This window comes from Lipotes vexillifer, unplaced genomic scaffold, assembly GCF_000442215.2.
Source record: "Lipotes vexillifer unplaced genomic scaffold, Lipotes_vexillifer_v1.1 scaffold803, whole genome shotgun sequence".
Taxonomy (NCBI): domain Eukaryota; kingdom Metazoa; phylum Chordata; class Mammalia; order Artiodactyla; family Lipotidae; genus Lipotes; species Lipotes vexillifer.
The window spans coordinates 721,312-732,112 of record NW_006780273.1 but is presented as its reverse complement, the minus strand read 5'-3'; positions in this window follow the sequence as shown (position 1 = coordinate 732,112).

Sequence of the window (10,801 nt, the reverse complement as noted above, 5' to 3'; positions counted from 1 at the left end):
TATATTCTCCCATTCTGAGGGTTGTCTTTTTGTCTTGTTTATGGTTTCCTTTGCTGTGCAAAAGCTTTTAAGTTTAATTAAGTCCCATTTGTTTATTTTTGTTTTTATTTATGTTACTCTAGGAGGTGGGTCTAAAAAGATCTTGCTGTGGTTTATATCAAAGAGAGTCTTTCCTATGTTTTCCTCTAAAAGTTTTATAGTGTCTGGTCTTACATTTAAGTCTTTAATCCATTTGGATTTATTTTTGTGTATGGTGTTGGGTAGTGTTCTAATTTCATTCTTTTACATGGAGCTGTCCATTTTTCCCTGCACCACTTACTGAAGAGGCTGTCTTTTCTCCATTGTATGTTCTTGCCTCCTTTGTCGTAAATTAAGTGCCCATATGTGCGTGGGTTTATCTCTGGGCATTCTATCCTGTACCATTGATCTATATTTCTGTTTTTGTGCCAGTACCATACTGTCTTGTTTACTGTAGCTTTGTGGTATAATTTGAAGTTGGGGAGCCTGATTCCTCCGAAAAACTCCATTTTTCTTTCTCGAGATTGCTTTGGCTATTTGGGGTCTTCTGTGTTTCCATCTGAATTGTAAGATTTTTTATTCTAATTCTGTGAAGAATGCTATTGATAGTTTGATAGGGATTGCATGAATCTGTAGACTGCTTTGGGTAGTATAGTCATTTTCACAATATTGATTCTTCCTATCCAAGAACATCTCCATCTGTTTATATCATCTTTGATTTCTTTCATCAGTGTTTTACAGTTTTCTGAATACAAGTCTTTTACCTCCTTAGGTAGATTTATTCCTAGGTATTTTATTCTTTTTGTTGCAGTGGTAAATGGGAGTGTTTCCTTAATTTCTCTTTCTGATTTTTCATTGTTGGTGTACAGGAATGCTAGAGATTTCTGTGCATTAATTTTGTATCCTGCAATTGTACCAAATTCATTGATTAGTTCTAAGAGTTTGCTGGTGGCATCTTTAAGATTTTCTATGTATAGTATCATGTCATCGGCAAATAGTGACAGTTTTACTTCTTCTTTTCCCATTTTTATTCCTTTTATTTCTTTTTCTTCTCTGATTGCTGTGGCTAGGACTTCCAAAACTATGTTGAATAAAAGTGGCGAGAGCGGACATCCTTGTCTTGTTTCTGATCCTCGTGGAAGTGCTTTCAGTTTTTCACCATTGAGTATGATGCTTGCTGTGGGTTTGTCATATTATGGCCTCTATTATGTTCCCTCTATGCCCATATTCTGCAGAGTTTTTATTATAAATAAGTGTTGAATTTTGTCCAAAGCCTTTTCTGCATCTGTTGAGATGATCATACGGTTTTTATCTTTCAGTTTGTTGATATGGTGTATCACACTGATTGATTTGTGTGTATTGAAGAATCCTTGCATCCTTGGGATAAATCCCATTTGATCATGGTGTATGATCCTTTTAGTATGTTGTTGGATTCTGTTTGCTAGTATTATGTTCAGGATTTTTGCATCTATGTTCATCAGTGGTATTGGGCTATAATTTTCTTTTTTGGTGTTATCTTTTTCTGGTTTTGGTATCATGGTGATGGTGGCTTCATCAAATGAATTTGGGAGTGTTCGTCCCTCTGCAATATTTTAGAAGAGTTTCAGAAGGATCAGTGTTAGCTCTTCTCTGAATGTTTGATAGAATTCACCTGTGAAGCCATCTGGTCCTGGACTTTTGTTTGTTGGAAGATTTTTAATTACAGTTTCAATTTCATTACTTGTGATAGGTCTGCTTATATTTTCTAAATCTTCCTGGTTCAGTCTTGGAAAATTGTAACTTTCCAAGAATTAGTCCATTTTGTGATGGTTGTCCATTTTATTGGCATATAGCTGTTTGTAGTCCTCTCTTATAATTCTTGGTATTTCTTCAGTGTCAGTTGTACTTTCTTCATTTTCATTCCTAATTTTATTGATTTGCATCCTCTCTCTTTTTTTCTTGATGAGTCTGACTAAGGGTTTGTTAATTTTGTTTACCTCTCAAAGAACTAGCTTTTAGTTTCATTGATCTTTGCTGCTGTTTTCTTCGTTTCTATTTCGTTTATTTCTGCTCTGATTTTTATGATTTCTTTGTGTCTACTGACTTCAGGTTTTCTTTGTTCTTCTCTCTCTAGTTGCTTTAGATGTAGGGTTAGATTGTTTATTTGAGATTTTTCTTGTTTCTTGAGATGAGATTGAATTGATATAAACTTCTCTCTTAGAACTGCTTTTGCTGCGTCCCATAGGTTTTGTGTCGTTGTGTTTTCATTGTCATTTATTTCTATGTATTTTTTAAATTTCTTCTGTGATTTCTTCAGTGATCTCTTGGTTATTTGTAGCACCCTGTTTAGCCTCCATATATTTGTGGGTTTTATAGTTCTTTTCCCTGTCACTGATTTCCAACCTCATAGCGTTTTGGTCAGAAAAGATGCTTGATACAATTTCAGTTTTCTTAAATATTCCAAGGCTTGATTTGTGACCCAAGATGTGATCTATCCTGTAGAATGTTCCATGTGCACTTGAGAAGAAAGTGTATTCTGCCACTTTTGGTTGGAATGTTCTATAAATATCAATTGAATCTATCTGGTCTATTGTGTCATTTAAAGCTGTGTTTCCGTATTTATTTTCTGTTTGGATGATCTGTCCATTGGTGTAAGTGGGGTGATAAAGTCCCCTACTGTTATTGTGTTACTGTCAGTTTCCCCTTTCCTGGTTGTTACCATTTGCCTTATGTATTGAGGTGCTCCTATGTTGGGTGCATAAACATTTATAATTGTTATATCTTCTTCTTGGATTGATCCCTTGATCATTATGTAGTGTCCTTCCTTATCTCTTGTAACAGTCTTTATTTTAAAGTGTATTTTAGGGGCTTCCCTGGTGGCACAGTGGTTGAGAGTCTGCCTGCCGATGCAGGGGACACGGGTTCGTGCCCCAGTCTGGGAAGATCCCACATGCCACAGAGTGGATGGGCCCGTGAGCCATGGCCGCTGAGCCTGCGTGTCCGGAGCCTGTGCTTGACGACGGGAGAGGCCACAGCAGTGAGAGGCCCGTGTACAGAGAAAAAAATAAAAAAGTGTATTTTATCTGCTACAAGTATTGCTACTCCAGCTTTCTTTTGATTTCCATTTGCATGGAATATCTTTTTCCATCCCTTCACTTTCAGTCTGTATGTGTCCCTGGGTCTGAAGTGGGTCTCTGGTAGACAGCATATATATGGGTCTTGTTTTTGTATCCATTCAGCCAGTCTGTGTCTTTTGGTTGGGGCATTTAATCCATTTACATTCAAGGTTATTATTGATATTTATGTTCCCATTACCATTTTCTTAATTGTTTGGGTTTGTTTTTGTGGGTCTTTTTCCTGTCTTGTGTTTCCTGCTTAGAGAAGTTTCTTTAGCATTTGTTGTAAAGCTGGTTTGGTGGTGCTGAATTCTCTTACCTTTTGTTTGTCTGAAAAGCTTTTGACTTCTCCATTCAATCTGAATGAGATCCTTGCTGAGAGTAATCTTGGTTGTAGGTTTTTCTGTTTCATCACTTTAAGTATATCCTGCCACTCCCATCTGGCCTGCAGAATTTCCACTTAAAAATCAGCTGATAACCTTATGGGGCTTCCTTTGTATGTTATTTTTTGTTTTTCCCTTGCTGCTTTTAATATTTTTTCTTTGAATTTAATTTTTGTTAGTTTGGTTAATATGTGTATTGTTGTGTTTCTCCTAGGGTTTATCCTGTATGGGACTCTTGTGCCTCCTGAAGTTGGGTCACTATTTCTTTTCCCATGTTAGGGAAGTTTTCCACTATAATCTCTTCAAGTATTTTCTTAGACCCTTTCTTTTTCTCTTCTTCTTCTGGGGCCTGTATATTTCAAATGTTGGTGCATTTAGTATTGTCCCAGAGGTCTCTGAAATTGTCTTCAATTCTTTTCATTCTTTTTGCTGTATTCTGCTCCTTGGCAGTTATTTCCACCATTTTGTCATCCAGCTCACTTACTCATTCTTCCACCTCCGTTATTCTGTTATTGATTCCTTCTAGTGTATTTTTTGGTTCAGTTATTGTGTTGTTCATCTCTGTTTGTCTGTTCTTCTAGATCTTTGTTAAACATTTCTTGTATTTTCTCAGTTAGTGCTTCCATTCTATTTCTGAGATTCTGGATCATCTTTACTATCATTACTCTGAATTCTTTTTCAAGTAGATTGCCTATTTCCTCTTCATTTATTTGGTCTTGTAGGTTTTTACCTTGCTCCCTCGTCTGTGACATATTTTTTTGCTGTCTCTCTCTCTTTTTTTTTTATGAGTGGGATTGTGTTCCTGTTTTACTAGTTGTTTGGCCTGAGGCTTTCAACACTGGAGTTTGTAGGCTCTTGGGTAGAGCTGGGTCTTGGTGCTGAGGTGAGGAAATCTGTGAGACTTCACTCTGATGAATATTTCCTGGGGTCTGAGGTTCTCTGTTAGTCCAGGGGTTCGGCCTCAGAGCTCTCACTGCAGGAGCTTTCGCCGGACCCTGGGCTCTTGAATCAAGATCCTGCAAGCTGTGTGGGGCAGCAAAAAAAAAAGAAAAGAAAAGAAAAGAAAATACAAAGTAAAACTTGGACTAGGAAACTAACAGATATGTTAGAAAGAATGTAAAAATAAAAATATAGATGAATCAACAAGCGGAAGGTGCATCAGTACAACAGTAGTAAAAAAGAGGAGGAGAGAAAAGAAAAAAAAAGTGTGGGGGTGGGGGGGGGGAAGGCCTTGGCTGTGGAGGGGGGGGTCTAAGCAGGGTGAAGTTTGGGTGGTGGGCAGGGCCTATGCTTAGGACCCACAGGGCTGGAAAATGCCCTGGGGGCTGTGGGGGGTGGGGCTTAAGCTCAAGGAACAGAAGGGCCCCAGGCGTGCCCCCCACTCCTGGTCTCAGAGGGCAGGGGACCTCACCTGGGAGCCCAGCAGGCTTCATGGCCTTGAGTGGGCGGGGCAAACGCCCTCTCCTCTCCTGCTCCTCTGGTCTGGGGTCTGGGAGGGCCCCTCCCGCCTGCCTCTCCTGATCTCCTCAGCCTCCCTCCTATGCCCCCAGGACCAGTGTGGACGGTATGGGGGCCTTGGAGGGCAGGAGATCTGCCTGGGAGCTCAGCAGGTTCCCTGGGCCTGAGTGGGCGGGGCAATAGCCCTCCCCTCCTCCGCCGCTCCTCCCAGGTGGCCCCTCCCACCTGCCTCTCCTGTTCTCCCCTTGCCCTCCTTCCTATGCCCCCAGGACCCATGCGGCCTGGATGAGGCTTTGGAGGCGGGGGGGGGGTGGGGGGAACAGGCTTGGGAGGTCAGCAAGCTCCTTGGCCCGAGTGGGCCAGGCGATCACCCTCTGCTCCTCTCCTGCTTTTCCCGGAGAGTCCCTCCCACCTGCCTCTCCTGATCTCATCGGCCTCAGGGGCTCCAATCTTGTCTGGCCTCCACTTCTCTTCCCCCCTCGGTCCTGCTACGTCCTCCTGGTTCACTCTGGGGTTCCTCCCATCTCCTTGGGGGTCAGAGTTCTCCACCAGCGGCCAGCAGGCGCCCTAGTTGTGGGGGGACACTAACTCGGCATCTTCCCACACTGTCGTCTTGACTCCTCCCACATATTTCTTTATATCCAGTCTTTACTGTTTATCCAATATTCAAAACTAGTAGAAATGACCTGCTACTCAGTGTTTATTAATTATAACATTATAAGCATGATTCATGTTATTATACTTTTGAAAACATTTTTATTGACTATATATTTTACAACATAGATGTACTTTAATTTCCACACTTGAGCAGGGAAGTTTTAGATATGCAGGTTTCCCAAGATCAAACTGAAAACTCTGAGTATCAGGCTTTTACTTAGTGTTGGATATTTATCTTGTTTCAGTCATTTCACTGTTATGATGAATATCTTTGTGCATAAAGTTTTTCATGCATTAGAATTATTTCTTCAGGCTGGATTCCCAGTAGTGGAATTACTAGATTCCAAGCTATAAACATTTTTAAGGCTTTAGATTCTCACTGTCAAATTTCCTTCCAAAAGTTATGGCATATTTGCTCAACAGAGGGGAACAATGGGTCAAAATATGTTCGGTACCCCCTTGGGAAAGAGTGGGATGAGGTAGTCCACACAGCTCATCTCAGTAGTGAAGCACACACATATAAACAGCACAAAACCTTTGCATTTCCTCCTTTGTCCACTTACGATGCCAGCTCATTTGGTCATTATAATAGCCAATCCCAGACTTTACCTGCTATGCGGGGTCCTGCCAATCATGATTCAAGAAACACTTACCATGTGCTTGGATTAGCCAAAAGCACACAATTAGGAATAATTCTGAGTGGCAGCTCCCAGGTTAGCAAAACTCTGAAATGTTCCAAACAGGAGGCTGGTGGTAATCCCTGAGCCTTGTCAGCATTGGAGCCCCTCCCTCAGGGTCCCCTGTCATTCCCTAACTCCACAGGTGGGAGCAGACCCATGAAAATGGTGTGTCAGGGACATGGAGAGAGGGAAGGGGTGCTCAGTGGGACCTGACTGTCTCTGGAGCCATCTCTCCTTGACCCATAAGGCATTTATGATGTATCTGTCATTTTACTTAACAATGTATCTCCTTTCACATGTGGTATTTTGCTTTAAGCAAACTTATAAGACAGAACAGGCTTGAACAAGCTTGAAGGGGAAAAATGAGTCCTCATTCCCAGATGAGGGACCACACCCTTTACCATCCCACAGAGGTCAGGCAAGGGGTCACTTGACTAGAAATCCCCCAGGGTACATAAGTGGATAGAAACAGGGGCTGTGTCTCAAACACACTGAAGCCCAATCCATGGCTTTATTGTGTGTGTGTGTGTGTGTGTGTGTGTGTGTGTGTGTGTGTGTGTGTGTGTGTGTGTGTGTGTGTGCTGGCTTACTGTTCCAGAAATAACAGCTCCTGGTTTTCTCTTACCAGTTTTCAGGGATGGTACACCCTATAGTGGTTATGGGGGTGACGGTGAAGGTTGTTGTATGCAGGGTCCTCATGGATAAGCTGAAGATTTGTGGGCATCCCCATCCATAGGCTCTCAGGACCATAAGGCAACCCTTTGAGGGGATCCTAGAAACCTCCTAGAGGACTGATGCCTTGAACAAATCTTTGGACCAACCAAGTCCACCTCCCTGATGGAACCCTGTTTACTGAACATTGCAACTGTCTTGGAAATCTTCCTTAGAATTTTACTGGTGCATCTGCATGAAATGTCACAGAAGAAAGCACCCCAAAGATAAATATACTGTAGGAAAGAGCTTCTGCTTTAGTGTTTGAGAGATTTGAATTCTGATTCATCTGTCTGGCTCTCAGGGGTTTCCACATCTGAACTGGGAACATGATGCTTAGCTTATAAGGTTGTTCTGAGATTATAATGACCCTTATTGATGCATCGGGCACAGTGCCTGCCCACAGTTTGTGTTCTACGTGCTAGTTTCCTTCTTTCCTCTCAGAAGTGCCTTCGGTGGTGGGTCCCAATCTGAGACCTTCCTGGACAGGCAGGCCATCAAGACAGAGTTCCTGGAGCTTTGCTCCCACCTGCTTCCATCTGGCTTGAGTGATTGACGTACCTCTGGGAATCTACTTTTACTCTACCACCTCCTCCTATTTCATTAAGCAGTGCTTCTCAAAGTGTGGTCCCTGGACCAAGAACATCAGCATCACCTGGGAAGTTAGAGATGCAGCTTCTCAGGCCTTACCCTGAACTACTGAATCGGAAACTCTAGGGCTGGGGCCCAGCAGTCTGTGTTTGAACAAGCCTTACAGGTGATTCTGGGGTAGACTCAAGTTTGAAACCATTGGTCAAAGGATGCCAAACTCTCGTTAATATTACCTACTTTCACATTTGGTCTGCTGTCTGGGCACAGCCCACCTGCCTTGAAACTGTGAAATTAGCTGAAATCTCTACTCTATCTCTGCTGTCTCCAGCAGAGGCAGACCCTGTAGTGGAGTCTTTATCTTGTCTTAGTGGCAGTGGTTCTTCTCACCTCTTGGTGCCCGGGCATACCTGTAGTCCTCAGCACTTGGCAGGGCCTCAGCATGTGGGGGAGGAAGCCTTGCTCTTAGCTCTCCTACAGCCCTGCATCTGGATTATGGGGTATAAACTTTATTGTAGTTTTTCTTTCACTTTGTATTTTACATTCTGTCCGTCCTTGAAATGATTCTGTTTTGCCAAAGTGGATAGAAGAAATAAAACCTTCAAATGTTACCGAACCACTTTAATAGTCTTGAGTGTTTTTCCTGATCAGAGGTTCAGAGCATATGCCAACCTTTTCTTCATTTTCCACTTCCAAAGTTCTGTCACCTCTTCAGTAATTAGGGGGAAATTCTCACCATGTCAAGCAGGGCACCCAAAGTCGCTATAACCGTAATCTTTGAAGTCAGGATCCTGAATATTACCATCAAATCCTCGTTCCCAGCACAGGCTCAGCATGCTGAGGGTTACTTGACAAATATCCATCGAATGGGCAGGCTCAGTGCGTTTCTGGCCTCTACAGAGCCTGCAGGTCTGGCTTGGTCAATTGCTGGCATATTTTGAATGTTATTGAATTAAGACTTCCTTGAGTAGGCTTGTATTTATCTTTCAAGGAGCTCTGCCAAGATGAAATAAGATTTTATAAGGTCCTGGATGGTTGCGGGAGCCATAGCAAGGCTTTAATATTTCGGAGAGCAGTTATGTTGGGCTTGATCTCAAGTTCAAGGAAAATATGCAGTATCTTCTTTGTGAGGTATTTGGTTGGGGGTTTTCAAGCATGATAGTGATAGGCCTCAGACATTACCCTGATTTTAACAGTTGTTTTGGGTTTGGCCAGAAGTGGAAATGACTCAGTGGTCCAAACAGAAATTGCTGTGGGAGGGATGTCTGCTTTCCAAACATAGGAACTTTGTGCTTGCTGTACCTGTCCCAGGGTGCTTGCCAAGATCTTCCCAGGACGTATTTCTTTATAGCATTTGCTAAGAGGCAGTATAGTGCAGTAGCTAAGCGCGCAGACTCCAGAGCCAGACTGCTTGGGTTAGGGCGCTGCCTCCCCCTCTGTCTAGCTGTGTGACCCTTGGCGCATAATCAATCCCTTTGCTACCCCGGTGTCTTCAAGCAGTAAAATGGAGATAATAGTACTGACTTTATGGAGTTGTTGAGAGGATTAAAATAATTCATACGTGGAAAGTGCTTTGAACACTTTGAACATCTCTTGGCACAAAGAAAGCCCTCAATCATTGTTAGCTGTTACTATTATCAATCAGGTTCAGTTCCAAAACCACCTGTTCTGAGAGTCCTTTCCTGACCACTTAATCCAAAACAGCTATCTCCACCTCAATTTAATCTTTATTACACCACCACATTATGGTCCTCGTGACGCTGGCACAACCTGATATGAGAATTTGTTCTGTTCATTTCATGTCTCACCAACCCCAGAAATAAGCTCCATGATATCAGGGGTTGTGTCTTGGTCACTGCTGAATCCTCAGCACCTGAAATACTGCTGAGATCACAATAAGCATTCAGTCAAAGCGTGTTGAATGAATTATGGGTTCCAGAGTTAGTCTACTTCTGACCAAACTCAGAGCTATAGTTCTCCTGCAGTGTGGCGAGGCAGGGCATGATCCGGGGCTCACACACCCCTTGGAGACCGGCTCTTATTCTGCAGTTCTTGAGAGCCTGAGCTGCACTTTGGGGAACTTTGGAGCCTGGTTCATTCCAGCATCTTCTAAGGCCTGAGAGGTGTGCAGTGCTCAGCAGGAGCACAGTGCAATGGGATGTCTCCACAGACTAAAATGACTTGGTCTTTCTAGCCCTCCAAGGACTGAAAATAAAATGAGAAGTTTATGTTTATTTTGAGGAGGCTTGGCTGGCCTCACTCAGACTCAAGGAGATTGATGCAAACTGGCCGTGCTACTCATCCTGACTACTCCTATGGATGCCTGGTCACTCCTGCCATGAGGTTTTGCTAGTCCAGGTCCTGGCACAGTTCACAGGGAGCCTTCAAGTGAGAAAAATCTTACTTCTTCTTTTCCAGGCTTGGCCAAGGGTGCATAACATTTGGATGCCCAAATCTGCAACTTTCAGCGTTGGGCTTCTCTATTTTATACGCAGATGCATTCATTAGGATGCAGCCAGTCTAGGAGCACTCAATCAAGACCCTGTCGGGGTCACGCACTTGATGACTAAAAGCTGTGCTTGTCCACGTGGTTCTGGGGTGGTTTATTTTTCAATCCTTCCATATCAATCAGGACAGAATAGGCTGTGCTGCAGAAACAAACAATCCTGATGTCTCAGTGACTCAGTGCAAGAGGAGTATATCGCTCTTGCCATGTGTGGGGGATTCTCTGGGGCAGCTGTCGTCCAAGTGGTGACTCAGCGCATCAGGCCGCTCTCAGTATGAGGCCTCCCCCGGGTCGCTGCAGGAGGAGAGGACAGACGCTGGAATTGTACACAGATCTTCCCCTGTTCAGCTCTGAAGTGACGCGCTTCCCCTCCGCTTCTCTTTCATTGCTTAGAACTGGCCACGCGGCCCAGCTACCTGCAAGGGCCTGCAAAGTGGGATCTTCCATGTTTGCAGGAAGGGGGAGAAGTGGGTACTGCTGAACGCCCTGGTCCACCAGCCATTTTTCCCGCACCTCCCGAGTGAAAAGGACTTCGTTATGCAGAGAGACTGAGACTACTCACTTTGCACCTACTATTTGAAGGGACATTCCCCCAGCATTCAAAAGATACATACTTTCGGGGCTTCCCTGGTGGCGCAGTGGTTGAGAGTCCGCCTGCCGATGCAGGGGACACGGGTTCGTGCCCTGGTCCGGGAGGATCCCCCA